Raw genomic sequence first — 24,438 nt, forward strand, 5'->3', positions numbered from 1 at the left:
AGGCAAGAGCCTAGCAGACAATTTCTTAGAGAAATGTGCTGTACTCCAAGCACCAAAAACGCTGAAGAATTTACAATCAATACTAGGTTTCCTGAATTTCGGAAGAACATACTTACTAAATTATGCAGAGAGAGTTAAACCTCTCTATGAATTAATAAGACCTGATTTCAAACCAATAAATTGGACTCAAACACACAGAAATGTTAAGATCTCTACAAACAGACATGTTAACTAAAACAAAATTGCAAACACGTGAAAACACACGCAATCTTGTAATCCGAGTCATCCCAGGAAGATGCGGATTCACATACCTAACCTCTAATGAGGGAGAAACGGTACCTATAGCTTACAAATCACATTTGTACACTAAAGCTGAAATAAAATCTAGTTCTACAGAAAAGATTCTGTTAGCGGTTCAAACTGCTGTAGCAAAAGAAAGAGCCCAAGCCCAAGGCAGAAGGATAACTGTTTTTACAGCAGAATCAGCCCTTGAGGCATTAACGTTTACACGCAATTTAAATGCTGTGGCATTAGATCCAGAATGGATACAATGGGAAAATTCTCTTGCTACAGAAGACGTGAAATACTATTTTGACCCGAAACTGAAGAAACTAGATGATCTAGAGTACGAACAAGAATATCCTCTGCCAATCGAAATTCTGCCTCTAGAAAAGTACACTTGTGTAATCTACATGGACAGATTTGCACAACACTACAATGTAGTGGAAAAATCATACAAAGCAGTGTGCGTGATTGTCAAAGGTCGCTGGTGCTCTGGTAAATTCAGACCGATGATTACCAAAACTGAATCAATCAGAAACTGTTCAGCTGAACGAGCTGAAATAAGATCTTTAAAGATGGCGCTTGAAAATGCCGATCGTGAACTCCTGACAATAATAGTGTGCGATTCGCATTTCTGCGTCAAGTCTTACAACAGGGAAATGCAGACATGGAGTAAAAACGGTTACAAAGATGACACAGGTGCCACAATAAAGCATAAATCGCTTTGGGAACAAGTAGTTCTTTTAAAGAAAGAACTACAGAAGACTCACGTGATACACGCACTGAGTCATCAACGTGATGGCGTTCCGTAGCTTCCGTAGCCACTAAAAAGCGTTCAGAAAAACACAAAGACTGGGAAACCATGCTGGCGGTACAAGCCTCATCAAAAGGCAATTATGCAGCATTACCTCTCAACTATCCACTCAGTAATACATACATAATTGATGCAAACTCCGTTCCTTTTGCTCAAATCCCTGGAGTGGGGGATAGAGTAATTCCAAACACGAACCGGAGAGTTTTCTTGATTTAAAGCGCACACATGGGACTGGGTCCGAGACACCAACAGATCTTGAAATCTTTAATAGAATTACAATCAGAGTACTGGTGGCCGAGAATGAGCATGCAAATTTACAAATTTGCAATGGATTGTCCAGACTGCAACAGAGATCGCAGCTGTGAACCGGACCAGGATACTGCCCAGACATCTTTGTTAGAAAGCTTCAGGCATTCTATGATACAGAAATCCAACCAGAGAAATGCGTCCCAATTATTATCAAGACAAATTAACTTGATTATGTAGACCAGCAGCATTCGGCTGATGCCAGAACTGTTATAAAAAGATTTGCGAGTATTTATCGGCATATACGCAATTGGCATGCTACATTCGGATCAGGGTCCTGCATTTAGCTCTCGAGCTTACAAAGAGGCCATGAACAGCATGGGCATCGCATTGCGGTACTCTTCTCCCTTCCATCCTGAGAGAAATGCGGTAGTGGAAAGAAAAAAACGGGACATAAAGCAATCTATAACAGGGAGGGTATTAGGTTCGGGTGATGGGTGGGTCAAACATTTAACAAGTGTCCAACGTATTCTTAATAATCTGCCAAGAAATTCTCTAAAAGGTCTCACTCCATACGAACTATTGTTCGGTACTAGAATGCTAATTCAGGATCTTGACTGTCACACTTCAGTGGTAGAAGAAAAGTGCTTTGATATCAAAGACCGTTTGGCTGTTTTACAGGATCTAAATGAAACAAGAAAAAGCCTGAGTAACATAAAATTGAAACAACAGCCGACAATCACTGAAGAAAAAACACCTGTCCCAGCAATACCTGTCTGGATTCCAAAGATTGGGGATCTGGTCAGAGAAAAGATCGCGGTAAAGAAGGAATTTGGGCCTTCTTACAGAAAAGCTGTACCTGTCTTAGCCATCAGCGGAACGAGATCAGTTGTACTACCGCCCCTTGCTGGTAAAAAGGAGAACCGAGTTGTATTCAACGACCTGGTGAAACCACAATCATGTGGCCAATAATAAGTAGTAGGCCCAGTAGACTACCAAGAAATAGCAGAATACCGAAATGTGCTACAATCCAAGAGGCTCATGCTGAGAGTCTAATCAAATTTGATAAACCTGCAGTGAATAAAAAAGGACTATGCAGTAATGCCATGGAACTTGTGCCTCTTGAAACCCAAATAGTAACAGTTCGTCAAGAAACACCAATCTACAATGATGTAGCCTCTGACTATTCTAATGAAACAAAGAAAAAAACAAAGGCAAATGAAAATCCAGAAAAAATCCCAACAATTGACAGAACCTTATCTGGGTACTTCATCAACTTCGACGACTTCTCAGAATATCCAAGTGAGCATGAAGAAAAGCCTGCAACAAAAACATTCAAAGACAAAGTAATTGAACTTTATCTCCAACTAAAAGAAACATATCTGATTTTACCATGGATTGAATTATGGATTGTGTTAGGTATACTTACTCTCCTGCTTTGGCTCATCATGGTTCTAAGTTTGGGAAAATGCATTGATGGGAAATATAGTTCAATGAACACAGCAAGTCAGGACATCAACTTGGTCTTAAAGCCTCACACATCCTCCCACATCGAGAAAAGAGAACTATCATCAGTAAACATCTCAGCCAAACTAATACCAGGTGGGGTAGCATGGGACAGAACTGAATATGACATTTTTGGCCCGGTTGAGCTCTTGAAGTATCCACACCAGTTCAAGGTTTCATTAAGTGACTTTGTGACACCAAGTACTTTCTCCAATGATTGGGACTTTGAAAACATTAATAATATGATGTCAGATTTAGTAATGTCAGCCAAATTTACTGAACATGATTACTTACAGGGTTCATCAAATTATGAAGAGCTATACTGCTATAAAAACTTTGGTGATCACTATTTGCATAAAACTGCACAGCCTAGAAATGTTTTATCTTATAACCAATGGGAACACTGTCCAACACCGCCAAAAGGCAGCTCGGAAACATTTTATGAGAAATTCCAGTACTTCTCAGGGTTTAACAGTGATCTGAAAACGTTTTAGTTTAAAATGTTAAATTGGACAGGATTGAAAACAATGTTGACAAAGACTAAATTAATTTATTCTGAAAAATGTTATGACAAAATGTCTACATTTGGTTTCGAATTTTGGAGAAACAACATTGAAACAAAAAAAAAACAATCTGGGGTACCAAAGATTGGCAAGTACAAGGCCTAGAAGCATTATTTAGGGCCTGCATGATCGCAGAACAAATGATATTTTTGAATTCAACAAACTACTTGTCTTGGCCTAGCTAAGATAAAAGACTTAAGTAAACTGTCTATTCCGAAACCCACTACTAATAGTGATAGCACTACGGATGTGGAGATAGACGTATCCCATATTTTACACCAAAACAGAACACATCCTGATTGGAAAAAGTGGTTGATCTGGCCAACAGACACGAATAACTGTCAAGATAGATTCCTGAACAAAACACGGGGGCTAAAAATGACCAGGCCAGACCAAAGATACTCCCAGAGACAACCTCCAGGGATAGTTACAACATGCAGTGTAGGGAAGCTATGCCTTGAGTGGCTACAGAAATCCGCACTGGCTGAAATTAAGCAACACAGGACTTTACTTAAAGACGGTGCTGACTTGCGTGATTTCATAATGGGACCACGCAAACAGCGTCAAAAACGTTTCATAGCGGCCGGTATATACGCTGCATACAACGAAGCTTGGAAAGTAATGCAAATTGAAACAGCAGAAAAAATACGAGAAATTGATCGTATTAATTTGGAAAAATCACTTTCTGTAGTAGACAATGGGTTAACGACTCTGTCCTCCAGAATATATTCATTGGACAGCATTGTATCATCTGCTGTTGATATAATAGAACAGGACTTACTAATGTTACAACATGGTCAGTCTCAATTACGTTCTATTGTACAACTTGGTTGGACGTTGCAAAATCTGCGTTCAGGCTACGTACCATGGCGTTTAATCAACACAACGTCATTATTCGGTATCTTTAACGTTACTGATAAACAAGTCAGTTTGGCATGAAAAGGAGCAGATTATACATTGAAAAACTTGAGAGATTACCATTGACAATGTCAGAGAGACCTGTCATTGAATGGATAATACACAGAACAATTTCAATTCCGATAACAACTTTCCAGTTTAAATACTGCCAAGAGTATATACCTGCAGGCCAGTATGAAAAGTTGGGTAAAGAATACATCAAATCAACATGGGATTTACCCTATACACACAGATGTTATAGTGAAGGGAAAAGAAATGTATTCCGTAGTGGTAACAAATGTAAAAAATCACTAAGCGGTACACTTCTGTGTCAAGGTATTAACTTGCATGGAGCCTGCGAAGGGTCTTCAAATAACCTTTCATGTCACCTGCATGGCACGCCTGCAAAACAGATAAAGCCATTTTTCAAACAGCTTAGTAACTGGAGTTACATTTTAATAAGTGACCACAGCTGTTGTGGGATGGTGCCAGGGAAAGCTTATCTCGTGACCGTAACTTCCAGGGTTGTTTGCTGTATGCAAGTATTGTATCCACACAGCAATCCAGACACAGGGGCTGGGTTATGGCCTTCGTTGAATATCTCTTCTATTCAAATTGATACTTTAAGCAGAATGAAGTCTATTCTTTTACAGACAACTGTGCCTCTAACGTCATCAAAAGAAACGTATGATCTGCAAATGGCAAGGACATTGGCAGAGATACATTCTCTTTTATCGACAAATTGCCCCGCGCATTTCGAAGAAATGTTAAGCCAAATCTTAAACATGTCTGATACCAGTGGCATCGCACATGTATTTAAGACAGTTTTTTCGGGACTGTTAGCACCCTTTGAAACAGTTCTGGGCATCTTCCCGAATTTTGTCCATTCTGTCTTTGGTCGGCCTACCATTAATCTTGGGACTCGTGGCAGGGATTTTATTTTTGTTCCTTCTGCTCATTTATGGCAAGCCAATCCACAGGCAAGACTCTAGCAACGATGGAAGAAACGATCCTAGCAATACGATACCGAGACCGTATCACTAAGGTCCTCGAATTGGCCCGGCTAAGAGATCTAAGTACAACCTGGTTTCTTTCATTCAGACCAATCTGGCAGGATTGCATCTAACCTGTGCTTCGATGTCTGCTATGCGGAGAAGAATGCGTGTTAGACACCTGTCTTACACTACCATCAGCAGTACCAAAGGATATCGATACTTTGCTAGGTCCGGTAACGACTCATGCATCGTGTTGTCCCCAGCGGCTACCTATTCTGATGACGGCATTCGTTGAGACTTCACCACTACGAGTAGGTGGTGGTGAGGTACGAGAGGAAAGCAGCACCATACAGTTACAACCTTCTGTGAGCATTGCTGATCCAAACATCGATGATAGTAATCACGCTCCAAACTGCACAGTCGCAGCATTTTCGAACTTGGTCGAACTTTCACCTGATGTTGTAGACCACTTTTTTGCGAGTCTGTCTGATATGATGTTCTCTCCAGTCAACGAGAATAATTCTTAAAAAACAATGAGCACACAGCGTTACCTGAACTCTGAATTCGGCCTTCATTTTTTATAAACAAAGCTACTGAAAACATTTGGAACTATTTTTCCCCTGAAAACGAAATTAATTTTTCCATTTCCAAAATATTTACTTTTTTTGGCACATGGTACTCTGCTTAAAGTAGAACTATTCTTAGAGAACAGAGCTTCTATTTTTAGGATACTAGAGACAATAATTTCCCTCAGCCTCTAGCACATACAGCATTTTGTATAAATATGTGATGGAATGGTCTCGACCTTCTTTTCTGTATTCAGAGCCATTTCATGTGTAAATTTTCGCAAATCATTCAGCTAATTTATATATGCATTTTTATGAATGATGACACTGCTTGAAAAGCGTACAGTACCAATACTTATTTTTCGTGTATTTACCATACACCATTTCAAATGCGAAATATGTATTTTGGGGTAGTTTTTTAATAATGATGGACATTAATCCGTGGAGTGGGTGTTGTATTTCTATCTAGGACCCTAATTCGATATTCCCGATTCATGCACTTGTGTGGTTATAATCAATAATATCCTTACAAAGGCATAAGAATCATATCCATATTCAGTAATACCCCATGCAGTCCAAAGCACAGCACGGCTATTCCCATCGACTCCTAGAAAGCACAACACGTTCTTTAAACAAACCAAGCCTCCAGCAGCCAGGGAAATTCCCCCCCTGCTTTTGTTTTGATTTGAACAAGAACTCCTGGAGTCCAGCAAGAACTGTTAGTTCTTAGTGACGTCTTATGTCTAACCTTACGTCAAACCCGGCACCTTTCAGGTATAAAATACCAACGGTTGCCTTAAGCAAACACACGGTGGTTTGGAGCAGAGCGGCTATCTACTTGCCCGATAGCCCAGCTGATGCGAGAGCCCACGGAAGCCGCCCCTCCTCTTCGACGCGCTGGAGAAGCTACTTTTTCTCACGCCGAGAAAATCCAGCTCCAGTGTTCCCGATTCACCCTTGCGGGTTGCTGGGAGATCGAGTCCTGAAGAAAGAGATACCAGACCTCCCACATTCTATTACTAAGGTACCGAGCTGACTAAACCCTTAAAGAGAATTCTTGATTCAGATCCTTGGCAAAACAATCTTAACCCACTTAACTTAAACTGCTACTTACTTACTCCTTCCCAAGTATTAGGCTTAGGTCAGGTACATCTGGGTAGGCGTAGTTAGAAGCACCAGTTGAGTGCGAAAGTCAATGTTTTTATGTATGTATATATTTTATCTATTTTAAAGTATCATATGGCTAAGAAACCATATCAATGCTTTCACAGTATTATTTCATAATACTACTTTTACTGTACGCACTGTACTTTATAATGAGTGTTGCAATTGTGGCAATTCATTTCTCTTGCATGAGAAAGAAGACTGCTCAATAAAATAACACCTTTTATTGAAAAACGCCCGTCTTTTTATTTCTCTGCACTCTGGTGAAACTAAGCATGCACGATTGACTGAGTGAAATAGCCGTCTATTGTTTTCACACGACTCTAGAGATACACTCTTTATTCTGAGGGAGCAAAGTGGTCATGTTTATGCCGTTGTCAGAAACTGAATCCCTTCTTGTCTGAACCAGGGAAGTGAACCCCTCCTTATTTATTCGAGAAAGTTTCTAGTGACCTCTGAGCTAGCTGGCAAACCTGAATTAAGTCTAATATAGAGACCTAGATGACCTCAGTCCTACGTCTACACTGCTGTTTATCTTATTCCAATGCGCAGAGCCTATTGGGAAAATAGGAACTACACTACAGCCTCCCCCCTAGCCCCGTCCATCTCAAACAGGTTCATGTTAGCGTGTAAATCTTCCAGCATTTCCCCTTGTGCATCTCATCTTCCCATTCAGCTAGTGCTTCAAATTGAGTCGGTCTAGGTCTCGGATCAAGATTCATCATTTTATCTCTTACATTTTTTAAAATTGCCACATCTAATGACCCTCCTTCTGGGAATGCCTATACACCATAATTTTTAGTATACCATGCCCAATTCTCCAGCCACGTATGGTAACCATATTTTGACAACATGTAAGAAGCTGCCGTTTTTGGTGGAGGAAGTATCTTTCCCTCTCGTCACAATTTCCTTATCTTTTGCAAATACATTTTTTAAATCTTAAGGTTTCTTCTTTTCTTATTCGTAATAAAAAGAAATTTTTCCGGTAACCTATCGGCTCCTACTCGGTCTTGGTCACGAGGACCAATCCCAGCGCGACACTTTTGACGTCACCAGCGCTCTGGCTTTTGCAGCGCCGACTGACCCCTCCTTTACAAGGATTTTTCAAGAAGCCATATTTACAAGATATTTTACAAAATCATTTAGTAACTTACACAAAACAATTCCACTAATCTGTTTCGCTAAATCAAAGTGATAGATTTTCTTTCGCTGCGAGTATCCCACAATTGGAGTAGAAGGCGCTTATCTCCACAGGATTTTAGACTTGTCGATAAAGTAGCACAACCCTCTACCTTACCCTTCTATCAGGCAATAACAAACCCGTTTCTCTAGGAAAGCAGATATAGAGATCTTTTTCACCTCCTTAGAGTCAATCCCAGAGTTTCACAAGAACGCATATTGCTACTTCATTTACACACGTTCATACGGAAATCCCTGTTCATACACACAATAATTCTGTTTTTCCAGTAGGCAGCGCTTACCTCTAGCCCACCATAGAATTTCTCTATCGTTAGTAAAGTAGGCGCAACTCCTTTACCCTTCTTTCGAGCTCTGGATAAGTCCTACTACTCTCCCAGCATGAAGTTTTAAGTCCGAATACACAATGATCCCTGTACTTGAAGGCAAATATTTCATAGACTGCCCTCACTATGCATTTATCCTTTCACACCTAAGGTCCCTAAACTTGTGATGTGCGACAACACCCCTTGTGATATGCGCAGATACCACCGTAGTATACGACAATACTACCCTTTGAAACAGACTAATGCACTGTGCGACTTCACTTGCCACACTTCCTCTGCCTGCAGACAGAGTAACTAGCTTCACGCCACACTCGGATGCCTTCTCAGGACTACATATAACGGAATACGAACTTAACAAATGTTAGTCATAATTCTGTACATCCAATAAAACTCTTTTGAAATACTTTATACATAATCCTAGCTAATTCTATAGCAACCTATAGCAACCTATGCTCTGCTACCAAGCTAATATAACTGATGCAGCGCTCTTCCGGAAATAATTTCCAAAGACATTTCACCTTTACCTGAAGCAAATTTCTATCATACTATCAGACAGTGGGGCCCATATCACTGCAAATCACTCATAAACACTTACACTTTACTCCATGGATCGGTGAAATTCAAAGGAAAAGCTGCTGTATCTTAGTGGAGTGCCTAAAAACTAAATTGCATATTTATACTATTTACACCTGCAGTTTAGATACATTTACCATGGTTTCATAAAATACGAAATTTTATTAGACACACCACCATTGAGATCGATAGATCTGATATTAAGAAAATTAGGCGTAGGAAAACTCAAGACCAGCTTGATTCTCTATTTATCTAATTTTTATTAATAGCAAATTCAGCATGTCTAAAAATTATTCACTTTTATTTATTTTATTCAGAAAATACGACATTTAACCCTTTCGATGCTGATGACGAGCTCAGCTCGTCATCACCCACGGGTGTCGTGTGCTGATGACGAGCTGAGCTCGTCATGGTGCCACTAAAATGGCATTTTCCAGCACAGGGGGGGGGGAAATGGCCAGCAGCCATGTGGTTAAATATAAAGATTCAGGTTTAGGACAGTTAAATCATTTATTTTAGAAAAATCCAAGAATAGACATTTTCATTATTTGAATAGCTCAGATATTAGCAAAAGACAGATAGTTCCCGAAACATTTACCTACTCTCCTAACATCCCTATCTAGACTCTCAGCTAAAGTGCATTTCCCTGTAAAAGAAAAACAGAGTTAGGCAGGTTTCTTACATCTCAGGAAAAAGTCATCAGTCCGACAGCATCCCGGGAGGAAATTTAAGGAAGCCATACCCTTCAGTAAAATCAGCACTTTTTATACCTTTTTCACTAGCTCTATCCAACTGAAACTGTATCTTTTGACTTAAATACGAGTTCTGATTGGACAATTTTGGGGTGGATGAACATCATTTTGTCATCGAAATTTATGTATGCTTCCGTCTGCAATTTTTCTAATGGACCTATTGTTTTATTAAATGTCCAGCCTAGTTCGGATCCGGATAAACAAAAGCACATATATGCCGCATTCCATTATCTAGAAGCTGCTTATCAGTTGAGGACATGACAAAATCACAACATTAGTTGATGATGATTGCAACACAAGCAAGATTAATTTCCCACGTGTATTTGTGTAGGTGCATTTCTTATTCTGCGTTGGTTATACATGCACGATGTTTCATTAATACAAGTTACTGTTATCGGAGTATGATTTAACAAGGGGTACACAAAATTTTGTTTCACCACCTTGCTCCATCAGCTGCATGACACTGGTTAATTAAAGGAGAGTATTGAAAAGCAGCAAACATACCACCAGTACCCACACTAATAAAGACACTGATTTGCAAGGCTGATAATTCTTGCCGGTGGTAACAGCAAAAGTTTAATAATACAAGTATAATAAAAATAAATAATTTGCCTATCCGTGAGTGAATAAGTTAAACGTGTTGCCATCTAGTGGCGAAATGTTTTTTTCGGTTTGGTAATGGTTTTGCAAAGTAACAACTTAAGTGTACAAATTAAGGCCAGTGGCCTGTAGAAAAGGGCCTAAATGTTCCCGTTACAGATAACATGGATGGATGCTGCATTGCGCTCGGAGGGTGGAGGGTGAGCTCACTACTCAATAGATGGCCAACCAAAAAAATCAATTGGTGATGTCTGCTGGGAGGGAACCAAGCACCGAAAGGTGGGACACATGCACAATATTAACCAGCCAGAGAAAAGGAATTTTAAAAAGCAGGCCAACTTATCTGACAAAAGCGGTTGGCGTATCCAAAGTCCCCGATAGCCCTTATACCGAATACAGCATGCCTCGCAGAGCAGAGCATGCGCTGCCCAGGCTTGACCTAAAAGGAATCTTGTATAGTGAAAACTTCTCAGTGGGAAGGTGTTGGGTCCTGGTAGTGAGGAGGAGGGCAAAAATAGAGTGAGGCACAAACAGTCAAGATAGTACCTAATACAATTTTTTCAGAGGCATCAACAAGGTGGGCAGCAGCTGCTACAGAGTGGAGACAAATAGAGATCATTGCCGCTACAGGCTCTAAGGTGAGGGGACAGTATGCACTAAGCTTTTTCTGACCGCCATGATCTTGCACTAGCACTGCAGGAGCAAATCCATCTTATTGATGAAAATGCGGTGTAAATGGTATTGCCTAATCAGTTAACCCTGAAGTGGGAGCAGAGTTGAGAGTTTGTTTTTCGTACAAATGCATGTTCAGCTTCTTTAGGCCTTTGCAAAGATTCAGACGTGTCCTTTATTTTTATGTAATTATGCAAAGTCTTTGCCACAGCGGCATACCAAAAAATCACCTGCCTGCAAAACGCAGAGATACCCAAGAAAGCTTGCACATGGTAGACTGTTACCAGACCTATAAACTTATTGATGGCTTCAATCCGTTCAGTCGAGAATCGGGACTTTCTTGGGGAGATCTCATGACCAAGACAATGCACACTGGGAAGGGAAAATTGCAGTTTCTTCTTTGATACTGTGTGTCCCTACGTAGCTAAGTTAGTGATTAGATAGATGCAGTCTGTTTTGCATTGGTTTAAAGTAACAGAAGCAAGCAGAATGTCATCAACCTATTGAAGTAGAGTTCCCGGAAATGACTGTTGTCCAAGTCATTATTTAAAGGTTGGGAACAGATTGAATGAGACTCTGAAATGCATTAGGAAGTTTCCACCATGCCATTTGCCTGCTAAGTGAGTATGCAAATGTTAGACCTTGCATCTTTGGCGTGTTTTTCCCGTCTTATTGCTTCTGACCTTCTGTTTTCGACTGTGTGCTGCATTTCGTTTTTGCTGTTTTTAGAACTCTGGGCACTTTACCACTGCTGTTCAGTGCTAAAGTGCACATACTTCCTGTGTAAATTGTGATTATGATTGGTGATCTATAATTGGCCTATTTGATTTACTGGTAAGTCCCTAGTAAAGTGCACTGGTTGTTCCCAGGGTCTGTAAATCAAATGCTACTAGTGGGCCTGCAGCACTGATTTTGCCACCTTCATGAGTAACCCTGCACACGTCTCAGGCCACTGTAGTGTCTGTAAGTGCAACTGCCATGTTGGCCTGGCTGGTGTATCCACTTGCCCGGTCCAAACCTTCCCTTTTTCTACATGTAAGCCATCCACTTGATGTAGGCCCAAAGTAGCCCCATGGGCAGATTGCAGTGTATGTTAAAGGTAGGACATGTACTGGTATGTTGTATATGTCCTGATACTGAAATACTGCCAATTTGTTTTTCACTATTGCCAGGACTATCTCTCCCTTGGGTTGTCATTGGGGCTGTCTTGTAACCTCTTACAAATGTAACTTTCATTTGGGAAGAGAGGGAGATTTGGAGTTTGGGGTCCCTGAACTCACAATTTACAAAATACATCGTTTTAGTCAAGTTGGTTTTTGAAATGCTTGTTTGCAAATGCCACTTTTAGAAAGTGGGCATTTTCTTGCTTTGCCATTCCTTTCCACTACCTGCCTGTGGAATCAATGTTTGCTTTAGACTGACAGTTGGGCTGTTTGTGCATTCAGCCTAGACAATCACACAAAGGGAGTAGAGGTGTGCCCTGCATATCCTGATGGGTCATCCCCAGGCTGGTGGGTCTTCCTGAGCTGGAGTGGTGGGACACCTGAATAGGACTGGGCCTTTTCCTTGCACAAAGCTGTCTCCACCCCCCTGTAGTGTGTCTGGAGCCAGATCAGGAAAAAGCAGGGTAGTGTGCACTACAAAGACTTTCCTTTGGAGTTTGCCTACTTCAAAGGCAGTAACTGGTATAAGTACTGGAGCTGTGACACCATAACACTTCTGAACTAAGAGGAGATTCTACCAAGAAGAGCTGGAGAAGCTGTAGGGGGAAACTGCCACTCTGCTTGTTGCTAAATTGTGCTGACCTACTGCTTGCTGTTTGTCTTGAAGATTGAAAGGACTGTGTTCATCATCCTGCTTGCCAAGGTTCTCCAAGGGCTTGTGTGTGCATGTCTACTGTTAAGAAGTCTCAGGGCCATCAAAGCCTTCTTCTGCAGCCCCTGAACTCCTCTGCTGGGAGTTCTGACCTGCCAAGTGGTGCCAATTCCAGCTCTGGGCCCTTGGAGTTGGCTTCTGCTGCAAGTAGAGAAGAAAATCCATACATCGACCTTCAGCGCCTGTTTTACCTGCCACAGACTTGCCATGCAGTTGAAAAACCAACGCATCGCCGTGGTGCGGCAGAAGAATCAACGCATCACCTGCCTTGTAGTCTGAGGATCACCGCAGCCCGAGTCCTGAGCATTGTGTCTCCGAAGTCCGAGACACCCGCTCCGGCTTCGACGCAGCCCTGCTGAGTGCTAAAGAAATCTGAAAGAAACAGGTTAGTATTAGATTCCTTACCTTAGAATATCCCCAGACGTCAGACTGGATCCAGAAAATTTTGCATAGCAGTACCCCTGCTCGTCGGTAGGCGTCGGCGTCGTCTGCGGCTCGGCGTCAGTCGTCGGCGTCGATGGCCCCGGGATGTCGTCGTCGGAGTACTTAGACGCCGCCCTCGTGCGATGACGTCAGTTCTTCTTTTTTCCACGCCAGCAAGCGCAGGTCCGGAGAAAGTGGTACCCTTCAGTCAATTTTTGACTAAACTTTTTGGGTCTTTTTGATCTGCTTTTCAAGTCGACCGACTCCGACGGTGCCGGTAGGGATGCCCGTGTTCAAACCCTGCGTCGACTGCAGCCGACTGATGTCAGTTACTGACACCCATCGCCGGTGCCTTCATTGCCTGGGGTCCGACCACGACGACAAGTCGTGCCCCGTCTGCCGGGCCTTGACTTCGAATGCTAGGTGGGAGTGGTCCCGCAAGCGCCTTGAGCTCCGGCAGTTGGCCCGAGTCGTCATCGCTCCGGGAGTAGACATCTTTCCTCGGGCTCCAAGTCCTCAGGTAAGAGGCACAAGAAGTCAAAGAGGCAACATCGCTCTTCTGACTCCCCCCGATGCTCGCGCGATGTGGCCGGGGGTTCGGGTGACGCCACTAACGCAGCTCCGCCGGAGCCGCAGGCGTCGCGGCCTGCTCCATACCCACCCATTCCTGGGCAGAACGTGACGCCGGAGGAGATAGAGGCCTTCCTCATGGCCATGAGGTCGATCGCTCCTCCGTTTAGTTCCGCGGCGCCTTCGGGCCCAGCAGCCCCGATTGGGTCCCCAAGCGGGCCGGGTGCTTCGGCCCCGGCGCCGTTGGGTGCTCCAGCCCCGGCGCCGCAGGGCCCCCGCCGGATCCAGGTCGTCGCCAGTCGACCTTACTACCTTGCCGGTGCCGACCCCCAGGGGGTCACCCCCGGTGCCGTCTCAGGACGATGCCGACCCCGGTCCTACCCTCGATTTGGGTCCGGCCGCTCGTCGCCGTATTCGACGCCGCTAGGAGATTTTTACTTCTATGACCCGGCCCCATCCTTTGACCCTGAGTATCAGGAGATGGGTGGCGAGGAGGATTGGGAGGGGTCTGAGGACCCTCTGGCATGTGAGTGCCAGCCTTACCAGGACTGGGCAGGTGAGCTTGGGGATGCCAGTGTTCTGGACACTTTGCCAGACACTGGTTTTGTCTCCCCCGCCCCCCCTACCGTAGCTAGGGAGGAGGGGCCTGCCTATAGTGTGGTGTTGACGCGGGCAGCCAAGGCCTTATCCCTTGAAATCCCCGTCGCGGCCGTGAGGACTAACCTCCTCACTGAGGTCCTTAAACCGCAGGCAAGCTCCTCTGAGCCTCTACTGCCGTTTAATGAGGCCTTATCTGACGTTCTTCTGGGCACCTGGTCCTGGCCCGCTACAGGTCCGCCTGTAGATAGGAACGTGGCCAGACGCCACCGCCCGGCTCCGGGCGACCCTTGCTTCCTGTCCACCCACCCCACCCCCGAGAGCCTGGTCATCCAAGCCTCTAACTCCCAGACCACATTCCCGACGGCTCCCCCGATCGGGAATCCAAGAGGTACGAACAGTATGCCAAGAAAATGTTCTCCTCACTGAGTTTGGGGTTGCGGTCAGTTAACACTGCGTCCCTCTTGGGCCGTTATACCCACTCTGTGGGACACGGTCGCGGCCGTGCTGCCACAATGTCCGGAGGAGGCCCGGACTAAACTCGCCCGGGCCCTTTCGGAGGGTCGAGATGCGGCATGGTATTCTATCCGTTGTGGACTGGATACAACAGACTCGCTAGGTAGAGCGATGGCAACGACTGTGGCAATTCGTCGCCACGACTGGCTGAGGTCCGCCAACTTTTCGGCTGATGTCCAAAACACCCTTATGGACATGCCGTTTGATGGCCGTCGCCTCTTTGGCGACAAGGCAGACAGTGCGCTTGAGCGCTTTAAGGACTCCAGGGCTACGGCAAAGTCCTTGGGCCTGTTGGCCCTGCGCCAGCAACCTACTGCCTTTTGCTCCTTTCGTGGCCAAGGAAGGGCGGCCCCCTACACGTCCAGCCAGCCATGGGCCACAGACTAACATCCAGCGCGGTGGCAGACGTGGTAACCGCCGTGGCGGTGCCGGGGGACAACGGCGAGGCCAGTCCACATCCACCCCCGCAGCATCCGCCTCAAAGCCTTCCTAGTCCGAACTTTCAGACCCACATGACGCCAGTAGGGGGCAGGGTTCGTCATCACCTCCTTCACCGGCGCAACATCACTTCGGACAGGTGGGTGCTGCAAATTGTCCAAAGGGGCTACTCCCTCCCCTTCGAGGCGACCCCTCCAGCCATGCCACCGCAGTACGGCCGCATGTCGGGGATCACTTGAATCTTTTGCGAGAGGAAGTTACGGCCCTCTTGGCCAAGGGGGCCATCGAGCGCGTTCCTGGGCCAGAAGTAGGGTGTGGTTGTTACTCCCACTACTTTTTGGTTCCCAAGAAGGGCAAAGGGGGCCTACGTCCTATCTTGGACCTGCGGAACATCAACGGCTTCCTCCGGAAGGAGAAGTTAAAGATGCTGACTTTGGCTCAGGTCTTAGCTGCCTGGACCCGGGAGACTGGATGGTAGCGTTGGACTTGCAGGATGCTTATTTTCACATCCCCGTCCTGCCGGCCCACCGGCGTTACCTGCGGTTCACGGTAGGCCACGAGCACTTTCAGTTTACCGTGATCCCCTTCGGCCTTACCAGCGCCCCACGGGTGTTCACGAAAGTGATGGCGGTGGTCATAGCTCATCTGCACAGGTTAGGGGTTTCAGTCTTCCACTACCTAGATGACTGGTTGTTAAAGGCGCGCTCGCCCCAGACAGTCGTCAGCCACCTCCAGACTGCGGCCGACCTCCTGCACCTACTGGGGTTCACCATCAATGTGCCAAAGTCACACCTGTGTCCCTCTCAGAAGCTCCTCTTCATCGGAGCAGTTCTAGACTCGGTGCAGTTTCGGGTTTATCCTCCCGAACAGCGGGTTCAGGATATTCAAGCTCTGATTCCGATCTTTCAGCTGTTATCCTGAGTCTCGGTCAGGTTGACGCTGCGGCTTCTGGGGCTGATGGCCTCATGCTTTTCATCGTGAGTGGAGCTGCGGTCTGTTGTACGCCTTTCCGCCTATACCACTTCTGCCCAGAGTGCTGATGAAGATCAGACGTGACCGGGCCCAAGTTATCCATGTCGCTCCAGACTGGGCACGAAGATACTGGTATCCTGAGCTACTCAGCATGTCTGTCGATCCCCCGATTCGTCTGCCTCTTCAGGAGGACCTTCTGTCGCAGCAGCAGGGGACGGTCCTACACCCGAAACTGTCCAGTCTCCACTTACATGCGTGGAGATTGAGCTGCGGCAGTTGAGGCCATTTGACTTGCCTCCTGAAGTCTGTAATGTGATTCTGGCAGCCAGGCGTCCCACCACAAAATCAGTATACGCCTGCAGGTGGAAAAAATTTGTGGCATGGTGCACAGCAAAAGCTGTGGATCCCCTTTCTGCCCCTCTTTCAGAGGTTCTCCTCTTTCTTCTTTCTCTTGCCCAGCGGGGCTCTGCTCTGGGCACTATCAAGGGCTACCTCTCTGCCATTTCCGCCTTCTTAAGGCTCCCTGATCAGCCCTCTTTGTTCAAGTCCCCTGTTGTAAAACGGTTTTTGAAGGGCATCACTCATATGTTTCCTCCTGTTCCTTTCATGATGCCTCAGTGGGACTTGAACCTTGTTCTGACTTACCTGATGTGCGCTCCTTTCGAGCCACTTCATAACTGTCCTCTTCGTCTCCTTACTCTCAAGACTGCATTCTTGGTTGCCATCACCTCTGCCAGGAGAGTGAGTGAGCTCCAGGCTATTTCCTCTAAACCTCCTTTCCGTCCATCCGGACAAAGTTGTGTTGCGGACGCGACCCTCTTTCCTGCCCAGGGTAGTCACAGCCTTCCACATCGGGCAGTCCATCACCTTGCCCACCTTCTTTCCGCCTCCGCATCCCTCGAAAGAGAAAGAGAGGCTCCACCATCTGGACCCAAAACGTGCGCTCTAATTCTATTTGGATCGCACACACCAGTTCCGGGTGGATGACCAACTCGTTGTTGGTTACGTGGGCGCTAAGAAGGGTCCGGCAGTGCACAAGCGGACCATCTCTTTGTGGGTCATGTTGTGCATCAAGGTATGCTACTCTTTGGCTAAAAAGGAGCCTCCTGTTGGGCTGAGGGCCCATTCTACTCGGGCCACGGCAGCTACTACTGCCCTGGGTCGGGCAGTCCCCTTGCAGGACATCTGTCAGGCATTTACGTGGGCCTCGCTGCACACGTTTGCAAGACACTACTGCCTGGACAGCCAAGTCAGGAGGGATGGCTTCTTTGGCCGTTCCGTTCTCCAGGACTTTCTGGTGTGATCATTGGTTTGCAGACACACCACCGGGGTTGGTATTGCTGGGGTATCTATTCTAAGGTAACAAATCTAATACTAACCTGTTTCTTTCAGATGGACAAGTTACTTTCCTTCGGTAACGATATATCTGTAAGAAACAGTAGTTAGTATTAGATTCCATACAGCCCCACCCATCCTTCCTGTTCTGCGAACCGATATCTAGGGTTAAGGTAATCCCCTTCCAGGGCCCTAGTTTCATGGCACCAGTGTTGGTTTTTATCATGGCTCTGCGTTTCTGGGGCGGAAAAGCTATGTATAAGAACTGATGTCAGCGCGCGAGGGCGGCGTCTAAGCACTCCGACGCCATCCCGGCGCCGTCGACGGATGTGGAGCCGCAGACGACGCCTACCGACGCGTAGGGGTACTGCTACTCAAAATTTTCCGGATCCAGTCTGACGCCTGGGGATATTCTAAGGTAAGTAATCTAATACTAACTACTGTTTCTTACAGACATATCGTTACCGAAGGTAAGTAACTTGTGCATCGACGCATCACCTGTTTTGCCTCCACCGCATTGACCCAGCGTTTCCGGATTTTTCGCCACATCGCACCTGTGCTCAAAGTTCTTATTCGATGCTGCCCAGCAGTAAGGAACTGACGCATCACCTCCTCTGACAGTAAATAATTGACGTATCACCTCCCCTGCGCTGCAGTAAGTAACAGAAGCATCACCTCCTCTGGCTGTAAGGAACAGACACATGGCTTTGCTTTTCAAGTGCCTCACCTCCCCTGTGCCTGTTTTCGTCTTTGATTTTGACACATCCCATGTACTTTCTGATAAGTGACTCATTCATAGTTTTCTATGATTGAACCATTTTTAACCTTTTAAAAGTGATATCTTTGCATATGTATGTTGAAGTTTTTTGTCGTTTTGGTCTTATTTTACTTGGATAAAGATTGGTTATTTTTCTAAACTGGTGTGTTGTTCATTTGTAGTGTTGTCACTGTGTTACTGTTTGTTTATGTGCAAATACTTTGCACATTGCCTCTGATATAAGCCTGACTGCTCATGCCACGTTACCAAGGGGGTGAGCAGGGGTTATCTTAGATATGTAACTCTCTTACCTGACTGGACGGAAGTGCCCCTACTTGGACAGGGTGCAAGCCACTGCCAACTAAAGACCCCCATTTCTAACATTGATGGTCAGCGGTGAGGATAGGACTTGTATTTGTAATTGGCATACAGTGATTGGTGTACACTACTACCAGAGCGCAGATTATTACCCAACCACATACTGTTTTTGATTTTTTTTCTCTTCATTGCAACTCCTTAGTTTTATCTACAAATCATGTCTCAGTCTGGTTAACCATCAGTTTTGCCTGCAGATTTTGAGTTTGAGGAGGAGAAACTAGAGTCCTATACAGTGCCTCAACTTAAAAGTATTTGCAAGGGTTTCAAGTGTTCTATTCGATATCTCATGAGAAAGGAAGATCTGCAAAAGATGCTGAAGTCCTTATTGGCAGCCAGAAAAGCTGGGGGCCACCCAGAGGATGAGACTGATGATGTGGGGGTGGAGGAGCACAGCTTGCAAGGAGATGTTATGGATCAGATTCCGCCTGGGAGGAGGGCAACTTCCAGGACAAGCAGCAGAGTTTTTTCCAACAGTCTGTCCCTAGAGGAGCTGGAGGACAGGCGGGAAGAGAGGCATTTTGAGTTGGAACTTGATATAATCCAGATGGAGAAGAAGAAGAGGACCTTAGCTCAGGAGGTGAACTTAAAGAGTTGGACTTGAAGGCCAAGTCCAACACAGACGGTGACAGCATTAATTTAGTCCAGCTGAAGCAAAAAGTTCACATCCCTAAGAGCTTGACACAGGATTACAGCATGGAGATGGACATAAATCTGTTGTTTATGGGTTGTGAGGCAGCCTTAACCACATCAATGCTTAGGAAATTCATCGTCAATGCTGAATTTTTTTAAATCCCATTGTTCATGACGAGCTCAGCTCGTCATGAGTGTATGGAGGTGTACATCATGACGAGCTGAGCTCGTCATGAGCGTCCAAGGAGTTAAACATGCACCAGGTCCCAGAGAGAGATTGGAGTGCGGTCTGTTGAAGCATTTTTCAGCAGAGGGTCAGAGCACTTTGTTGGCACTAGGGTAACGAGGCGTAATTACTTACCCAGGAATTAAAGAAGCCCTGATCAAGAGGTATGGCCTACTCCGGAGTGGTATACAGGGTCACACTTAGGGAAAATAAGAAGCTGGAGTCCCACTATTTGGTTGGAATGTACGGATACTTTTTGCAGAGTACTGTATTGTTGGATGAAGGGCAGCAGGGTCACAGATTTGTAAGGGCTTTACAATTTGATTGCATGGGCGCACTTGTCTAGTCTGTGTTTTTCAGAGCTGTGCCAGAACCTGATTGACAGTAAGCTGACTGACCCCAGGAAGCTTGCTATGGAGGCGGACCACTGGCTCAGCACCAGGGTGCAAAAGAGGTGTTATGGGGCGAGACTGCCAAGGGTTCCCATCAGAAGATTAGGGGGAACAATGGTGAACAGCGGGAGTTCTCTAAAGGACCTCAAGCTAGCTCCCAGGGTAAATATTCCCCCAGGTGGTAAGAAGTCATGGAACTCTTCAGGAAAGCCTGGAGAGAGGGTTCCTAAAAAGTGTTATGCTTTTGATCATGAGGGTCACGTGAGAGGGGACCACAAGTGTCCCAAGCGGGCCCAGTCCTGCCCCCGCACCCCACCCCAGTGGGGAGACACAGGTCATAGCTAGTGAAGCGCTTGGGGAGGAGTTGGTGCCAGGAGGGTGTGGGAACCCAGCTGAGCTGACCCATGTCTCACTAGGGGACAGTGAAAAGGTTTAGAGAAACCTAATGCCTGATAACACTAAGAAGTACAGGCAGTGGGCTACCATCAATGGACAAAGGCTGGAGGCTCTGAGAGACACAGGAGCCAGTGTGACTACTGTCAGATGTCACCTGGTGTCTGATGAGCAAATAGTTCCTGATGTACTTCACCGAGTTGTGGTAGTAGACAACAGTGAGCGCTCCTGTAAAATGGGTCAGGTTCCCTTTGAGTGGGTGGGGTCTCATGTTCCTTGCGAGTAGCTTTGAGCCCATCCATGACTGTGGATTGTCTGCTGGGGAATGACCTTGAGCATTCTGCCTAGAAGTAGGTAGAGCTCAGGTCACTCTAGGAGATGTTGGAGTTACCTGAGTGGGGCTATGTGACCACACGATCCATGGCAGCCCACTGTATTCCAGAGGACCTGGAGCTTGAAACAGTGGCCCAGGTGTCTGCCGGGAAGAGGAAGGTAGGGGTGCAGAAAACACGCTCCTGAAATTACCACAGTCCTGTAGGAGGCAGAACCTGAGGTGTATGCCCCTGTACCCACAGGGGAAGAGGTAGCTGAACTGGAAGACTTGCCTGACCTGACCCAATGGCAACAAGAAGCACGTCCCACCAGGGAAGAGTTTTGCGTGGAGCAGTAGGCATGCCCTACTTTCGTGGGCCAAGGACCAGGCAGCTGGTAAAGAGACCAGGTCACATCCGATTTACTGGGACAATGGACTTCTCTATAGTGAGCCTAAGGTTGAAGAGCCTGGGGCAGCCCGTGCGTTGGTGGTTCCTCTGCGCTTCAGAACGTTCCTGCTGGGTCTGACTCATGACGTGCCTTTGGCAGGACATTTGGGAAAGGCAAGACCTTTGACAGACGTGTCACCCACTTTTACTGACCCCAAATGCAAAGGCAGTCTAATGCATTTTGCAGGTCTTGTCAAACTTGCCAGGCAAGTGACAAGAGTTTGCGGGATTGTAAGGCTCCCCTCCAGGTGTTCCCTGTTGTGAGCACCCCTTCGAGCAGGTGGGCATTGTGGGGCCTCGGGACACCAAGACAGCGATAGGCAACAGATTTTTCCTGGTCTTGGTGGACCATGCTACCCGGTACCCGGAGGCTATCCATCTCAGGACAGTGGCGGCGCCCGTAATGGCCGGGCACTGATGGGGATCTTTGCCTGTGTTGGTATCCCCAAGGAGGTGATATCTGACTGGGATATCAATTTCATGTCATTGTACCCGAAGATTTGTGGGGTGAACTGCAAATTCACCACCCTCAAAATAATGGGTTTGTTGAGAAATTCAACCGTAACCTGAAAGGCATGATTGGGGGTCTGTCAGCACCCATGAGGCATATACGAGACATACTCTTGTCATGCCTTCTCTTTGGGAGGTACCCCTGAAATTGGTTGGCTTTAGCCCCTTTGAGCTGTTGTAAGGACCTCTCAGTGTGGTCAAGGAGGGCTGGGAGGCAGCTCCCAGGAATTCCCCAGATGTATTTATCTACATGCTGGCCTTCTGAAACCAGACAGCCTGCTTCAGGAACTCACTCATGCGAACCTAGAAGCAAGCCTGGAGGACATTAAACGCTGTTATGACCAGAACACCACTCTGGTTGAGTTTCAGCCTGGTCAGAAAGTGTGGGTGATGGAGCCAGTAGAGCCCTGTGCTCTACAAGACAAGTGGTCTGGCCGCTACGAGGTGAAGGATCGCAAGCGTGATGTCATCTACCTGGTGGACTTGCAGACTCTTAGGAACCCCTGAAGGTCCTGCATGTTAACCATCTCAAACCCCACTTTGAGAGGTCTGAGTTATAACCATGCTCTTGACTGCTGGTGAAGGGATGGAGGAGGAGAGTGAACCTCTCCCTGACCTCCTGTCTGCCAAGGAGCAGGATGGGTCAGTGGAAGGCATGATCCTCTGCCCTAGACTGACCCTGGTGCAGCAGGGTGACAGTCCCCAGTAGCTAGGACAGTTTGCCACCCTGTTCTCACTCACCCCAGGTGTCACCCATTGGCGCATGTAAGATATTGACACTGGGGACAATCCACAAGTGAAGCATAAGATTTACATGTTGACAGACCAAGTGTAGGCTAGCATCAAGGAGGAGGTGTCCAAGATGTTAGCTTTAGGGATGATTGAGCCCTCCAGCAGTCCTTGTCCAGCTCAGTGGTCTTGGTTCCCAAAGTTGCTGCATTTAGTGCCACTCCAGTATAGCGGTCCCCTGTGGAGTATTGTGGGCTCAATGCTGTCACTAGGACGCCCAATCCCATTCCCCAAACTGAAGAGCTCATTGATCGGCTGGGAGCTGCTAAGTTCCTCAGTACGTTTGATCTAACGTCTGGGTACTGGAAGATTGCCTTGACCGAGGGGGCACAGGAGAGGTCAGCGTTCTCAACACCAGAGGGGCACTACCAGTCTTGGGTTATGCCTTTTGGGTTGGAGAATGCCCCTTCCACCTTTTAGAGGGTAGTCAACTAGGTCCTGACTGGCTCTGGAGTATTTCAGTGCAGCCTACCTGGATGGCATTGCAGTGTTTGGTACCAGTTGGGAAGATCACTTGCACTACCTCTGGGAACTGTTGGACCCTGCAGAAGGCAGGCCTCACTATCAAGCCCAATAAGTGCCAATTAGGGCATGGGTCCGTGGTGTACTTGGGATAACAAGTAGGAAGCGATCAGGTGTTGCCCCTACAACCCAAGATTTAGACCATTCTGGCTTGTGCAACCCCGAAGACACAGAGGCCTTTGTAGGCCTTACTGGGTGTTACTGCAGGTTTGTCAAAGGGTAGGGCACCATTGTTGCCCTGAGCTGACTTCAAGGAAGCAGCCACGGCAGGCGATCTGGACTGAGGCATGCCAGACCGTTTTGGCTGCCCTAAAGGAAGCCATGTGTGCGGTGCCCGTGATCAAGGGTCCTGACTTCTCCAAGGAGTTTGTTGTGCAGACTGATGCCTCAGAGCATGGTGGGGGAGCCATGCTTTCACAGCTAAATGAAGAGGGCCTAGATAAACCTGAATCTTTTATTAGTTAGAGGCTACTTACCCGGTGTTAGAAAGTCGCCATTTTTTATATGTTCACCCCCATTTTTGGTGCTGAATGGAACTGGTGGTGGCTGACTCTGACTGTGTCCTGAGCTCTGCTAGTCATGACTGGCCCATTTTAAACCTTTTCAAAGTGCTATCTTTGCTTATGTATGTTGGATGTTTGATGTTTTGGTCTTGTTTTACTTCATTTCATGAAGCTTTATTCGGTTCAAATAAATGACCATAAAAGCACAAACAAAGTACAACATGTTAAAAGAATAAAAGCTATTATTACATATTTCATGATATCATATCAAATGCAGTTATTTACATTAAAACAGACATATCTAACCAGTTGATCAAAAACATTCAGTTAAAAAATCATACTTTTCCTAGCGTTGATGCACTTATTTAAGAACGTTGCAGTATAAAAACAGATATCTGGCGATTCCAGGTTAAAAATTAAGATCATACAATGTGTAACTGTACGTACTCCGTATTTAACAAACATGGGTTTCAGAAAAGCAATACGAAAGTATGTGTACAGTTTACATAACAACAGAAAGTGTACAGTGCTCTGGGTGGATACATCATCACACCTGCAAGGCCCAGTCGGATGTTTCTTAATATTAGGATGGGCTACCAAGTGATGGGCCATTCGGAATCGGAGCCTAGTTAGTACAAATTTATGAGAATTCCTAGTTACCATGGTTAAATACGAAGGGAAACCTTCCACTGTAATAT

Source organism: Lissotriton vulgaris, chromosome 1_1 (assembly GCF_964263255.1).
Source record: "Lissotriton vulgaris chromosome 1_1, aLisVul1.2, whole genome shotgun sequence".
Lineage (NCBI taxonomy): Eukaryota > Metazoa > Chordata > Amphibia > Caudata > Salamandridae > Lissotriton > Lissotriton vulgaris.